At 39.8% G+C, this 16173-nt stretch overlaps 1 protein-coding gene across 5 annotated transcripts in view; it reads right to left on the reverse strand.

Moving 5' to 3' along the window:
- The window catches only part of CLSTN2 (calsyntenin 2), a 350034-nt gene that overhangs the window by 223291 nt on the left and 110570 nt on the right, over positions 1-16173 (reverse strand). The gene's annotated exons all lie outside the window — the stretch shown is intronic.

Consider the following 16173-nt stretch of genomic DNA (forward strand, 5'->3'; position numbering starts at 1 on the left):
AAAAAAAAAATAAAAAGAATGATGAAACCAAACAAAATCCACACATAGAACCCTGAACTCTTTCCTGCCTTGTATTTTGTAAAACCCCCAGACATCAGTGAGATTCAAGTTTCTCCCTTTGTGAAGAAAGCAGCAAAACCCACCGAGACAGCAGAGAGGGCTCTGGCTACAGGTAAAAGTGGGCAATTAACAGATTATTTTTTCACTGGCCATTTGGGAAAAGCATACAAGTATATTTATGGCAAAATGAAGTTCATTCTTTTCCTTTCTTGCTTTTTTGTTTAACTATTAGGAAACTGTGGACTTGGGAGACTGATCCTTTTAAAGCTGAATTATTTTATATTCTAGCACTAATCTGGGAGCTTTGAGTTCATTCCTATGTTGCAATAGATCTTCTCTCAGAAGAAAGCATACTTATCTTCACAGTAGCGGGTTTTGCCCATTTTTGCAATAACTAAGCAACAGGAAGATTAAACTGGGGATGTGTCAGGGAAAGGTGAAATGGAAAACAGGGATCTCAAATCTCTTTATTTTGTAATGACTGTAGAGCCAGAGGAGAGATTGGTGAGTTTATGTAATAGATGAAGGCCAAAAGTCTTGTCGATGTTGAAAAATGAGAAGTGATGGATGCAATTTCAGAGCTTTTTCTGGCATTTGGGATTCTGTTTTGCAGGGCAGTTGAAGTATTCTGTATTTATTAATGGAATACGTGAATTGCCTGAGCATGCAGACACACCAGTGTGCTCCAGTGGCACTCAGGTGTGGTTCACAGGCTCAGAGGGACACAGGCTGCACTGAGCCAAAGGACATAAGAGATGTCTTACTGCAGGCAGATGCAATTGAACCACAATGAGACAGTAAAAATGAACTCACATCAAAAGGGAACTCCTTATGCAACTCAAATTTCAAGTACCAGATGCTTTTCATTCCTCCTGATTCTGTTAATGGTCTAAGCACTTAAAAAAACAATCAAATAAAAAAGTAAACAAGCAAATAAACACAAAAAGCACCAAAACTTTCCTCTTACTGATTCCTAGGGAATACTTTTGATGGCACTTTTTAAGGAACTCTCAGAATACAGTGAGTGCAATTCTACCAGCCTTAGATTTCATCCAGTTGGTGTCCAGTGAGCAATAACAGCAGTCAAATGAGTGGAAGCAACATCATTCCTTAAATTATATTTGGGGGGGGGGGGGGGGGGGGGAATAAAAGAATATTATGAACAAATGGTACAGTTTAGACCTTAGAGACAGGTATTGGGAAGAGGAAAAGAACAATAAAGCAAAAGCAAAACAAAATAATGTATCAGATTATTTGCAAGCTCTTATCTTGGAGATGAATTTTGGAGATACATCCCCATATGTAAAAACTATGGTTATATAAGCTTTGTGTGACCTGTGGTGTGGAAATGTTACTAATAATGGAAAACATCCATGCTCTCCAGGAATGCAAAGCAATTCTTTTGCATCAGACTATCTCTCTTCAAATATTTTCACATCATGAAAATTATTGATCCTTTTGCACTGTTTTGGATACTTGCTTTAAAATAATAAATATCTAATCCTGAAATAAGCAGCTGGTGTTGTGGCTGGGGGGGTGTTTATATTCTCCCTGCTAAAGGCTGGTAAAATGTTGCCATAGAACTAAGTGCAGAAACCACTCTAGAGGCTTTCATAAAATAATAGATTATGAAGGAAAAACCTTCATATGTAACATGATCAATGAATACTTCAAGTTTCTTACTCTGAGCCAAAAGGACGACTACAAAATATTAGACTGGTTCAAGCCAGTGTTTATCCACAGGTTAACACAGCTCTCAAATTTTTGTTATTTTCCTATCCCTATGCAGTGTCTTTATCCACAGGTTAACACAGCTCTCAAATCTCTGTTATTTTCCTATCCCTATGCAGTGTTTTCAAAAGAAGAGAATTTTCAAAATTAAAAAGTGTTTTGTCTTGCCTTATTTGAGCTACTGATTCTTCAGGATATATGAGTCATATTTTAGGTTTCCAAAAACATAATAGTGCTACACTGCATTTATTTAAACACCACAACAAAAACCTTTTACCATGCTGTCTATTTCAGGCTATATGAAACTGTATGTTTAATTAGAAAAGAAAAACAGAATTCACATTATTGAGAAAGTTCCATAATTACGAGATTTTAAATATTAACATGTATCCTTTCTGGAATTCTTTAAAGTTTTACATAAGATGGGACTTTTTCATTTTACCTTTAAAATGGAAAAGGTAAGAATGGTTAAGAAATATTTCAGTGCTTCTCAACAGTGTTTACAAATTCACTGCATTCTATAAAGTAAAGTGATAGGCAAGCTACTTTTCTTTGGTTTACGTTTGCTAAAGATGATGGAAGAGATCTATACACAGATTTGTATGTGAAGTTTCAGGAACTAAAAAAGCAGAGCACTACACAGCCAGTTAAGCTCAAATGAGCAAATAAGCTGGATAATCAGCAGGTAAGAATCATACAAAACAACTTTTCCCTCTTCAAGCATATTAAGTTGTAGCACACAGATATTAACTCTAAAACTAGGGAAAAAAAAAAAAAAGGTTTTGTCTTCCTCACAAAAGATCTTCTCTGGAAGCATTTATTGTCTCCCATTTCCTTGCATTTCCCTAGCTGGGTGGAAGCTGGAATCAGTAGAAGGTTTGCATGAATTCAAACACATTTAGTTAAGACATAACTAAACCCATGCTGTGGGCTGTTTGTCTTTTTCAAAACTGGCTCCCTTCCTATAATTTATTAGTCATTCATATAAACCCATACTATATTAATTTATACCATCTAGGATAAGGCAATTCATCTTCCTTTATTGCAGCTCGAGGTTGATCCATTACAGTTTGTCTGCACTGTCCACAGGACATTTCCTGGTCTGTCCCACCCAAGGCTGTCCTCACAGGTCTTGGGATGCAGTGGAAGAACCGTGCCAGGAAAGGGCCCCTCTGTGCTCCCTCTGCAAACGCTCCAGGCGCGAGAGCATCTGAGCACGGCCGAGGGAAACCAACCCCGTCCTGAGAGCCTGAGGGAACCCTGTGGCCCAGGACTGCTGGCCTGAAAGTCAGAGTAAGGACAGCCCCAAAAGAAACACAGACATGAACACAGAGATGAACACAGAGAAAGGCCCAGATGATGTTTAGAACCTCCAAACCTTGTTGACCTCGTGCCGAGTATTCAAGACTGCAAGACATGCATGGCACTTCCCAAAGGCAATCACAGGCTGTGCATTAAATCTTCTAAGTCCCAAAGCCTGAGAGCAGAGGTTTTGTCAAGAGCATTATACTAACAGGAGTACAATAAGGACAAAATGTATGAGGCCATAATCTTATGAGAAAAGCCATCTTTTCATCTCTAAGCTGAGACACACATTTGTTTGGACACAGGGAGAGGGGGAGTGGGTGGGAAGCAGCACGTGCACAATCGACACATTACGATGGTATTTGACAAATTCAGATGGTTTCTGACTCAAGTCAGTTAGAAAATGTTAGTTAGATCCAAAAATAACACATTGTAAAAGAATTATAAAAGGAAAAAAGTGACTATTAGAAGGCTTAACTCCTGACACCAGGGCAGATTTAATATCGAAATTTGATTTAACTGAAAATTTCTAAACTTCAGGCAGCTAAAACCTGAGGTAGCAAATTATAATGGTTAAGAATTGCTTTATGAATGCAAATGTTTTCTTTCTTTTTCTCCTCTAAATAGCACAATGGATTTATTTTTCATTTAATTGTGTTGATAATATGTTCTCTCATCTCTAGCTTAAAGAGGTTGTCAATTCCAGAAAATTGGCAGAAAATTTAGGCTTTCTTACCACCTCTTTCAGCTCTAAGTCTTTTCATCTGCTAATTTAATGATCTTCAGCTCAGCCTGCTGGAATCCTGTGTGTCAAAGGTCTTCCCCTCAGAACCACTCAAACTAAGGAAGCCCAGGAAGCCTTTGAGGCACCCAGGAAATTCCATTAACTCCTGCAGAATGTCAGACTGAACCTCCTGCCTGTGCATGCTTTGAGCCCTCCCCTTGAACAGCAAGGTATGCTGCTAGAGCCCTGCTGGGGGATGCTGCACAGCAATTGTCAAGGGATGCAGCTGCCACAGGGACAGCTGCAAGGCACAATCCCCCTGGCTGGAAGAGACCCGGACCTGGACCTCTCTGACCTGGCAGTCACTCCTCCCTGGGGGCAGTTCTTTCCTGGGTAAACACCACAGTGGCACCTGTGGGGTCAGCAATGGCCACAACTCAGGCTCATTTTTCAGGTGTTCCAAAGGAAATGGCAATTAAAACCACAATTTGTCCATTGCTGAGTTTCTGTGAGCTGTTCTCTGGAGAGCTTTAACAGCCCTGGGCTCTGGACCAAGGAGAAACTTGAAAGAGTGTGGCAGGGGACTTGGGAGGAGTTCCCCCTAACATGCCATGGGAGGAGGCTGTGGTGTAGATTCCCGCCTCCCAGGATGTCCATCAAGCCTACCACTCCCCCCGAGGTCTATATGTCAATCACCCTTTGTACTTACCCTTTGTTCTAGAAGGTTCTTAAGTTCTCTGATTGTAATTGGTTCTTCCCCAGTTACCATCCCCTTCCCTCATCCTCATTTGTTGTATCCCTATCACCCCATCCTAACTCCTCCTCCGAACCCTGTTCCTGTTGGATCCTTTGTATCCTGCCCCTCCTACTCTGCTCCTGTTATAAACCCTACCCCACCCCTTGCTCGGGGCTCTCTGAGCTTGCTCCCTCGCTGAGTGGACGTGTCAGAGATCCCCTGACACCCAGCCCTCGACGAATAAAGCAGGTTTGGAGAGACATCCTGCCTTGGTGTGAGCTTATTATTACCATCGTAGAGGCTCAGCTATACTCTTCAGGCCAGCCTCCATAAAAGAGGGTGAGGTCAGAAGATGATTTTGACTCACAAGTGTGACTCGTGCTATGGACATTCTTTGATGAACAAGGGAGAAGTCTTGAAATCTCATAACCTTGAAGAGAAATACATTAGAGTCTCCAGTAGCTCCAGTTTCTGGTAACTGAATGTCACTACACTGAAGTGTTTCAGAGACTGTGTTTTACTAATCAAGTCCTCATCACACAGGTCATACATGTGACTGTACCATGCATATGTAGCTTTATAACTGAGAAGAACTTAATTCCCCCAAGGTATGTCTTGAGATAGAAACCTGGTTTATCCAGAATGAGTCGAGAATAGAAACCAAAGACAGCAGCAAAATCCCGGATCTCATAAAGTAGCAGCTAAGAACAAAAATGTTCAGAAGATAGGCAGATTTGGGGGCTTAGGTCACAAAAGAAATGAGGATTGGAGCTTGAGAAAGAATTTAAAACTTCCTCTGGAAAGCAGAGAGAGAAAACAAGGACATGGATTTTTGCATGTATTTTTGAGGAAAAAGAAACTAAGTAAAAATTGGAGACTGAAAATGGCTGTGAAGTAGGAGAAGTAAATAAATGTCTGCATCTTACAGGATTAAATCTTTCTCAGCATTAGGAAAAAAAATAAGTCGCTTAATCAGGAAGAACTGTGTTTTCCTACCTAAAAAAACCCTGAAAACTTTCCGGAAAAGTTCAGATGCAAAGCACATTTTATATGCTTTGCCAAAGACAAATTGTAGAGAAGAAATTTATTCTGTCCCACACACTTTGGTTCTCCCTGTGATGCCATTCCCTGAATTACTGAAATACCAGTAATGTTCTGCCTTTATTTTTAGATAGACAACTTTAAACTATAATGCTTTATGTGCTTTTACATAAAATAATAATATGAAACTCCTGCCCCAATTAAGGCAATGTGAGTTTTGACACTAAGATCAGTTAAAGCAGAATTTATATGATTTATGATGTGTGAATGAGATGTGAACCCTTTGGAGAACATTTTAACTGAGCAATAAATTATGGGCGGTGCATCTCAGCAACATTAAATTACTCAGTGGAGCTCCTGTGGATACCTTGGCACTGCTTTGATTGTGCTGCACATCAAAACCTATTCTGCACCAACACACTGCACTAAGTTTTCTGCCACAGACACATTTTCTGGATCCCGAGAGAAGGCCTTCCAATAATGACATTCCCATCAACAAAACTTGTTCTTATATTAAAAAAGGGGCACCACTTGAAAAGGAAGACTCTTTTGTTAGTAGATAATTCTTATTAAAAACTAATTTGACCAAAAGCACCAAGTGCCTTGCCTAATAGACTTGATAAAATCAGTAATTACACTGCTGTTGGCTATTTCTAAAGTAAAATAATATACTCTGTACGTATTCTGACATGTTGAGATGTTTAGGCAGCCATAAATATGATTAATTCTCTTGTAAATGTATGTGTTTGGGGTTTTTTGTGAGTGGAGGAGAGAAACTTCTTAACAGTAAACAAATTAATATTACACATTTAACAGGAACTTCATGAATGCTTTGCTCAACCCAAACCTTTGCTGCTCAGGAAAAAACAATCTAGCCACAAATTTTGTAGATCTCCACTTCTAATACTGAGATGTAAAACTTTCAGCAGCACTTTTTATTTCTGACCCTTATTTCTGAAGGGCACATATTGGATTTTCATACGCATACAGGAATTAGTATGTATATTGTCTGTCTCATTGCCCTCTTTTTAGGGAATGGACCACATAGTTGTGGCCTCTGGGCCTTGAACCGTCTTTAAGCTTAAAAGTTATTTTAATTAACACAAAAGACATTTCAACTCCTTCATCAGCATGTCCTTATAAATTTATCCACTGATAGTTGTCATAACAAACAGACTTCAGAGAATGCAAATCTGAATTCTGAGCTCCCAGTTTCCATGCCTCAGCATTAACAGCAGGAAGCTGCACATGTCCCATATCTAAGGAACAAAACTGTAAGTAGGGGATGAGTCTGTCCCACAGCTATCCACAGGAACTTTAACAGCACTTACTGAAGGCATCCTCAGACATGAAAATTACACACTTAAAAATCTTGGGAAAAGTATCCAATGGTTTAAAAATGTTTTCATTGATGTTTCAGGGCACAAAGAAGTCACAAACAAGATGTTTTCCTATGTATTTACTTGTACTCAAAAAGCATTTCACTTACCTTGCTTATCAATGCTGATATTCAACATGAACTGAAAATTCACTCATGAACAGCTTCATTCTCATTTAAAAAGACATAAAAGCTTGAGATGCCAAATATTTAACCCTTCTATAATTTAATTTAACTTCCTTCACTATTTAATAACTCCAAGCTCACTGCATGAAGCTGCCCCAGTCTTACACGTTATGTCTTAAGTTTGCTGAAAGGTGTTCAGAACATGGATTTATTTTTCCATTATGAGCATTAATAGCAGGCATTTTAAATTAACCTGACTCTTGTCCTTATTCCTTAAATAAACACAAATGGTATGAGCTCTGAAGGGTTCTGTCAAAGCTGACCAGGGCTCCCAGCACTGCTTCACTGACTGGACACCAAACAGTCCACGTATTTCACATAATTCTGTGGAACACACAGATCCCCAGGGAACATTTTTATCATGACAGTGTGTTTTCATAGGAAGCAAAACATATCAAATACAGTGGTTGTGCAGAAAAGCTAGGGCAATCCCCTAAAAGCACCAAAGACCAACCTCACTGAGGAGCTGCAGGCCTGCAGGATGCCCTGTTTAACTGAAGAACTAATTTGCATCTTAATACCCACCTTACTGCCTGAAACCAAAATCAGGGGCTTCCAATTGCTGCTATTTCTCCTATGAATGTCTCAATTATGACATCTCTAAAGTGAACATTACAGATACTACATAATTTGAGACATTTTAACACTGGCTGAGCAGATTTTCAAAGGTTTTTCATCACCTTATCATTCAGATTAGCATGTTTTCCTTTGTAAATAGTACTTTTAGTTGAAGTTTTAAAAAAGGATGTTAAGGTACCTTAGATTTTATGCAATTGTGCCTCAAGAGTTTCAGCAATACTCTGTAGCCGAGAACAGTATTTTGAAAAATTCCAATTTAAACCCCCTATTATATTATGAGACTAAAATAAAATCTAAAAATCTTTAAAAATTGTGGCCTTTATAAAATTTCATGCCACACTATTTTGATAGCACAGACTTGAGTGCTATCACAAATTTAATCTCAGTGAAATCCTATGCTTTTACATATGAGCCTTGACAATTTTATTGTAAATCTTGGGAAATGAGATAAATCCTAATGCCATGGATTTTAAAGGAGTAAGTAGTTTATTTTTTAAAAAGTAGAAGAAAGTATTGATGTTTATCTTTTCATTATTTGTTTAAAATTACAGACTTCCATACAGCAGAGGCTGAAGGATATTGCAGTGGAGAGAAGCTGATCATGTGTAGGACAGGTATTGATGTAAATTACCTGTCCTCTAATTCATCCAGCAGATCTTGAAAGAATTTACTCATCTTTTTCTTTCATATGGCAATCATTCCTTCAAATGAACCATGCTGGTTTTGAAATTGTGACTGCACTACAGAAGAGATGCTTTATTCCCTGATGAAAACCAATAAACTCCAATTATTTAGGAGAAAGTAATAGGAAGAGTGCAAAAAACTGAGAGAGATTGATAAATTCTAGGCATGTTTGTGTGGGCAAAGGCTCATAAAGCTGAAAGGTCAGGGGAGAGATGTGAAAATGCACAGAAATCCAGACCTGGGAGCATGAGAATCTTTTTGAGTACTCTGATTGTCTTGCACCATCTGTGCATTATGGGCAGACTACAGGGGGACTGCAGGTGTCATATTCACTGTTCTGCTGCAAGCTGTTCACAGGTAGGGTGGCACTGCTCTGTTCCATGCCAGGCACAGGGTCATCACGATCTGTCCAACAGCCATTGAGCAAACCCACAGACAAACCAAAAATTGTCAAAATAAATGCAGACAGAAGGGCACTACAGAGAAACAGAGCAGGAAGTCCATTTGCAAGTATTTATTTTGTGTTCCGATGTCTCTTAAGTCAAAAATGTACCTCCAAATAAATCTATTAACTGACTTTCCATCCTCACTTCAAATCTCTCAGAATATGCCTTTAAATTGCATTTGTCACATGGTCCGACACATGAATAAAATAAGGATTACATAAGTTTTACTACTATCAGTGCACAAGGCAGTTGATGGTGTTGTTCTTCTCAGTCCCAGCAGAAAGCAGGAATGTAGTAAACGACACACAGGCAGGACAAAGGTCTCTTGGTTTTGCACCATTCTCTGCAGTTCTATCCATGGTGGTCATTTCTGACAGACTCTCTGTTGTGTCCTGAAGAACTGCTGTTCTTGGGTTTTGGAACAGAACCCAATTTCTTTGCACTTTCATACAACAGCTCTTACTAGTTTGTGGTCCTGACTGAAGTTTCTATACATTCCAAAACAAACAATGATCTGTCTACCCTCCAAAAATCAGTGGGAATGTGGCTGTTCCAGACATTGTAAGTGTCAAGACCTCTGTGTTTCAGCTCTCCAAGGCAGAGAATGCTTTAATTTCATGGGCTATAGAATCCATAAGGTGAAGATATTTGTCACCTTGCTTTTCATAACTATTCTGCATTCTTCAGACATATTCTAGCTACACTTTAGTTTTTTCTACTGCATTTGTTTTCTTCTAACAGCTGAGTCTAGACCTACAAACTGCCTGAAAGAAATATGTCTTTAAGCATTGATGATGTTTCTGATTATAAATAGCTCTGACTTTATAACAAATCCTTAATTTATTTTTATGCACCTCCTCATTATCAATGCAATCTTTATTTTTTCCAAGGCAGTCTTTTCTCTCAGTACATTTTCTACAGATTTAAACCTAAAACTATCACTGGTCATATCTGAATGGTTTACTCTTCTCTCAAAACTCTCTCACCTCTTTTTTCTTTTCACATTTCAACCTGGAAACAGGCTCTTATTTTTCTTTCTTCTCTCAACATCCTCAAGTGCCTCGTAATTACTGAGTGTTTTGAAACATATCAGTCTATTTACATAGAAGTTATACTGCCAACAACCGAGTTTTAAAATGCAACTCTTACATTAGCAAGTACTCTTTCCTCCTACCCACATTTGTGCATTTAAATAACAAATTCTGAGTACAGGTAGAGCTTGGGGTGAAAGTGTGCCACAACTTGCCTGCATTAGGAGTCAGAGTTCCCAGAGCTCCAGTCAGAGCTGGACCACAACCTTGCACCAACAATTAACACATTCTTGTCCCCATATGGATCCAATGACAGCACTAAGATGCTTTTTATATTATAGCGTCTTTAGGAATGAGAACAAACTATCAAATTCCACAACAACGTAAGACAGCTTTCCAGCTCTCTTAAATCTTAACTCTGAATCTGAATCTTGACTCCAAGGAACCTCCCTGTACAACTGTCCCTCTCATGTTATACTGATTATATAAACATGTGAGGAAGGAGGTGTCCTAGTAGAGGAAGGTAAACCTAAAGATCACCTGAATGTGAGGGTTACCTTTTCCCCTCCCTCTGTTTCAGCTAAAACATAACTGAAGCTAGCGTTCTGGGGTCTGCACAGCCTTTCATCACATACCAGGATAAATATCATTCCAAAGTTTCTTTTTGGGTTTCTCCTTCTTCAAAAATTTGTAGTTCCTGCTCGCATTTCTGCCCTCCTCGAGCAATATCAAAATTTAGACTTCTAGACTTGGGGCACACTGTACAGGGGACCCCACAGGAAACAAAGAACTGGGGCATGGCTAACCAATTTTCCTGACTGTACAAAACCACATGATAAAACCTCCTCCTCCTCCTCATTAAAAACCTCATCAAGCCTCCAGCTGGGTTACCCATGAGAGGTGACGAAGCAGCAGGTTCTGTGAGATGGGATATTCACTCCCTCGCGTGGCAACCAAGGGACATCTGCTGCAGTAATTCCTGCTTGGCAGCTGTCCCCAACAGCAGGCACAGGGATCCAGCTCCTCCATTCCAGCCGAGCCCTGCTGCCTGCCAGGTGGCACTGCCAACCTGGGAACGGGGCCCTGAGACCGCCAAGGTCACATGTGGCTCGTGAGGTTTGGGCAGCAACTGGGGCTGCCCAAAGAGCGCTAAGGCAAATGAAGGAAGGTGAAGATGATGGACAACTGCTGGTCTGACTCCTGGTGAAAAACATTCTGCTGTGTTTCAGGCCAGCAGGCACTCACACAACAGTGAAAGAATCAGTGCTCAGCCAGATGGGAGCTCCTGCCCTTGTCCTCCTGCTTAGGAGGTGGCAACTTAGCTGCATGTCTTCTCCAAAAATGAAATTTGGAGAAAACATCTGATTTTGAGAAGCACTGGAACACTGTATGCAATCACTATGTTTTCCTCCAAAACAGGTACTATATAATACTGGAATAATTAATTGCTCACAAGAGCTTGATAAGAGTACTTACATAAGATACATTCTTTATGCTTATAAATTAATTAATTTCTGTCTGTCTAATCTCAAAAATAGCTAAGCTACCATTCATTGCTTATTAGTATTCCCTGATAATTAAACAGATCGTTTCCTAATTACTGCTGTCTGCTGTAGAAAGAGTTTCCAGGGCTCCAGCAAGAGCAGAATAACTTGTTTGTCAAACCAAACACTGACTGATGGAAGAAAAATGGAAATTGCATCTTCCACCCATTTGGGTTTTTTTTAGTTAATTGGTTAAGTCTCGTGACTAAATATCAAACACTATTTTCCCTCATCACTTGGTCCCTAATTACCAACCACCTCTATGAATTACTAATATGAATGATTGTGACCTGTGACATCTCAGCTTTTGTTCTACAGTACTGTAGATGGGACACATTTTATTGCAAATTTCATTTCATGCTTTTTATTGTGAAAGATACGGGACACTGAAAGATAATTATATATTTTACAGTTCATTCATTTCAAAATGAGTTTCATATTCATTACTCCAGTGACAGACATGTCCTGTCAGTTTTACCCCTCATTATGCACGTAATATCTGCATTTGAGAAGCAACAGAATTTTGAAAAGAGACTGCAACCAAGTTTCCATTTTAAAAAACTCCACTAAAATTCAAAATGCTCTGCTAGCTTGTTTCACTAATTTCTGGGGCTGCTGTCAAAGAAAGAGCTGATTTAGTCACATTTCTGTTATTATTTACAACCTGGTTAAAAAAACTAGGCTTGGGCATAAATATATACAACTATATAAATCATTCCTCTGAAATCTGAAGAAAAGGTTAAAGCTCCTGGACATATTTTCAAGAAATGAACTCGGACTTCAATTTTTCCTAGTATTTCAGATCTCAACATAAAAATCGTTATTTTTTGTATTGCAAAAAGTCACCCTGGTGATAGCCAGTGGTTACTTGAAAATGTGTGTAACATGAAAGAGAACTTTTTTCTGTGCTTCCTAAAGCAACTACTCCAGCCAATTTCTATGCTCCAATTTTAAGTAAGAGCTCTCTGCGTACTCTGCTTTTGAGGCTCGTTTCACCAGAAATAATTGCTGATAATCAGAATATCTTCATCCATTGATTGCACTGGATATATTAAATGGTATATTCAAAGGATGTTTGGCCTTCACAAAATTTGGGTTGCTAACAGAAAATTGTTCTGCTCTTCCTTTTGCCTTCCCCAAGAAGAAGTTCTGGCTCCAAAATAGGAGGTAACGCTATAAGAAATATGGCAAGTTAAACAGAAAATACATGGAAGGAATAAGTACAGTTGGAGAGCAAGCACACATAAAACACCAAACCAGATACACCTCAATACAAGCCAAGAGAGGATGAAATGAAGATTTGATGACCACAGCTGAACCCCATCAGTGACCAAGCATTTACTCTGGGTAACACCAAAAGGTTCCAAGATGAGACAATCTGTTCAGTCCCTAGCCTGGTGAGAACCTTCTCCATCAGTCTGTGCAGCCCAGGCAGGCGGCTGTGGCAGAACCCAAAGAGTGGGGGCACACCAGACCACTCAGGCTTTCCTGACAAGACTCAAGATCTCCACTAAAGTCAGTCAGGATGCAGAAGAAACTGCCTGAAGCTATTTAAATTCAGAAATGACACCATATTGTAAGTGGTAAGGCACAAAAAAAAGTATTTTTCAAGGGTCAACATTGGTAGTTGCTTATTGCCTGATTTGGAGAGACCAATGCTTGAAAGAACAATAGAAGGAATGAATTAAATCACAGTTGTTTCTGTGATTTTCTTTATTTATTTATTTGCATTTTGAAAATAAATGAAAGTTCTAAAGACATCACCCTGCATATATGATCCCCTGTGCAATAGCGAAAAGGTCTGGACCAGCCATGTCCTCATCTGAACTGTACAACATTCACAAGTTTTATCTGATCTAAAAGCACACTTGTAATTGCCCCGAGCCTGTCCTAGATAAAACCCAAAATAATCCCACACAGCTCCAGGTCTTTTTTGACTTTGAAACTTCATTCATTCAAGATCACACTTAAAAATACTAAAATTGTTATATATTAAAATGCAACAAGAAACTGCAGAACTCCTTCAATGTTTGGATCACACTTGGGAGCCCAGGAAAGTGCCTGCAGCTACATAAATTCAGAAATGACACCCCATAATCATGTAAACATGAATTTAACAAGGCTGATGCAGGGATTTGGCAATTGGCTGTGTTTATATCAGCACATCTTCAGCACTGCTTATCAACCTTTACTGCTATGGCAGAGCTTAAAGAGGCAGGGGTGCAAAAAAAAAAACAAAAACAAAAAAAAAAAAACCCCAAAAAAAAAAAAACCACCTAAAAATCCAGACTAACTTGCCTTTGGGAAAAAAAAAATATTTTCTGTTATTTTTGTCCGTAATAAAATCTACAAGCTCCATCAACTAAAGTCACCTGCCTGGCAAGTGTCAGAGGCCTGTTTTTGCTCAGCAAGAACAGGCAGAAGGGGGCAATTGTGTTTGACTGCTCTCATGTATGGGCAGTCCCCACACACAAAGGAGCAAAAGCCCTGCTGTCAGAAGGGACATGGAACTGAGCAGGGCTTGGCAACCCTTTAAAAGTACCTTCCCAAGCAGTACTTTGAGTGCCTTTTCATCAAGGATGCCCTTGAAGCTCCCCCCGCAGCAGCAGCTCTGCATCCCCACTCCCCTGCGGGTCTGACCCGAGCTCGAACGGCGCAGGGAGTACAGCAGGGCCCACACGTCTGGCAGCTGGAAGGTTCTGCAGAACATGGCCTGGAAGCCACTGCCCCTCCCAGACACATCACACACCGTTATCCCACTGTGTGCCCATACATTTTAATGAAATGCAGATGACAGAGGGAAATTATGACAAGCAAGCTGCCCTAACAAATGCTGCATGTATTTTCATCAGTCTTACCACTGATACTGCACTGTACATTTGCATAACAAAGTGTAAAAACATGCTTGTATCATTGTGAGGGGCAACATGGAAAAAAAAAGTCACTGAATTTGCTTGGTATGGCCCTTAGTAGTTAAGCAGTATCACAAATAAGAGTCATGCTAATTGAATAATTTATCTCCTACCTCCCACCCGCAACAAGTCTTCCTTTCACTGTCCCTTGCTAAAATTAAAACTGAATATAAAATAAACTGTTAAGATTATCATGAAGATCACATTCTCACTGGTACAAGTATTTAAGCAACAAGAATTTAAGCAGCTGATTTAAAGATAACAAGTATACAATCACTACAAGCTCCACGGTTTGCTGTAGTTCAGGGCTAGAGTAGAACTGCATGGCTGAAAGCCCTCTGCATTGCCTTTTGCCCCATGTTTGACAAAAAACTGCTCCTCTGAGGACAGGCCTTGGCATCCCACTGGGAATGGAGAGGAGCTGAATACTCCAGATCTTCAGCTCAGTGCATCAGCTTTGACAAGACCCCCCACAAAGTCGCAGGTGCTTTACTCATTTCCTGCCCTGGACCACAACCCATCACTACAGTCCAGAGCCCACCAACGTTCTGCAGTCTAGGACTGGTGTGAAGGAGGAGGGAGTTGGTTGAGACTTTTTCTTCTCCTTCTCCATGGATCAAAGCTGTAGTGCTTGGTTTTGTTAAACACAGCCTTTATGACAGAGCCTGTTCAGAAGGCTTAGTAGAGCAGAAGCAACTTGAGCAGTCTCCAGGCTTTGCAGGGAAAGCACTGCCAGAGAAAGTTTTCTGCTTTTGTAACAGTACAATGCAATGCCAGCATTTATATGTGCAGGCAGCATAGTGCAGAAGTCCTGTCTTTTTGTGGGGACAGACCTGCTAGTTACCTGCAAAATCTGAGAACAAAGGGCTGAGGGGAACGGCAGCTCATCTCTGCCCTGGTAGCTTCTAATCTTTCCCACTGAATGAAGGACACTGTCCAAAAAATCAGTTTAAAGACAGAAAACACATCACATCAAACATACTATAACCATTTAATTTTAGGAAGGGGAGGAACCATTTGTCTGTAAAAATACTCATGTCAGTTGTTTCATTTGCTTTGTTTTTTTTAAAATCAGTCATATTGTACAGAGAAATGCTGTGGCCAGGTTCATCACTAAACCTTTTCTATCAGAAGCAGGGCAACAACCTACACAAGTCATAATTTGATGGACACTGAAATCAATGTAAGTCAGCTCTACTCCAACAGCTTCACTGGACCCTGGGTTTCTGTAGCCACTATCTCGTACCAGCGTCACCCCTGACAAAGATACCCAAACCAATGTGCAACAGTGTGATCCTCCCACACCCCACACCTTCCCCTTGCAAAGGCATCTGTTGGGAAGTTGATTTCTTTTGGAGGATGTAAGAAATGTCTGGTGAATTCTGCAGGTACAGAAAGCTTCTGTGCAACAAGCAGTGTCACAAAATTCCAAATCATAACTGTAGCAGAGCAATCTGAAATAGTAACACAGATGTCAATGAGATTATTCCAGTTTTAGGCCAATAACCTGCCTTGGTCATGTTTGTGCACAGCTAGGAGATAGGATTGAAGAGTCTTTGGTGAATTAATCCCAGTAAGACCCAAAGTGTATAAATAAATTAACTTTTCCATGTGTATTCTTCAGCTCCTGATTCTCCTTCTAGGTTTATTCTATAGTCATCTTGTGCTGTTTGCAGTAGAAAGATCATTATGAAAAATAAAGATTCTAATAATCAGTTTCAAATGAAGTGGTTTCACCCCTCCCATGACAGCCTCAGCATTAACATTAACAAAATGTGCAACTGGTTTTCTTTCTGAACCAAACAAGGTTAAAATT

This window comes from Lonchura striata, chromosome 9, assembly GCF_050655825.1.
Source record: "Lonchura striata isolate lonStrDom1 chromosome 9, ASM5065582v1, whole genome shotgun sequence".
NCBI lineage: Eukaryota > Metazoa > Chordata > Aves > Passeriformes > Estrildidae > Lonchura > Lonchura striata.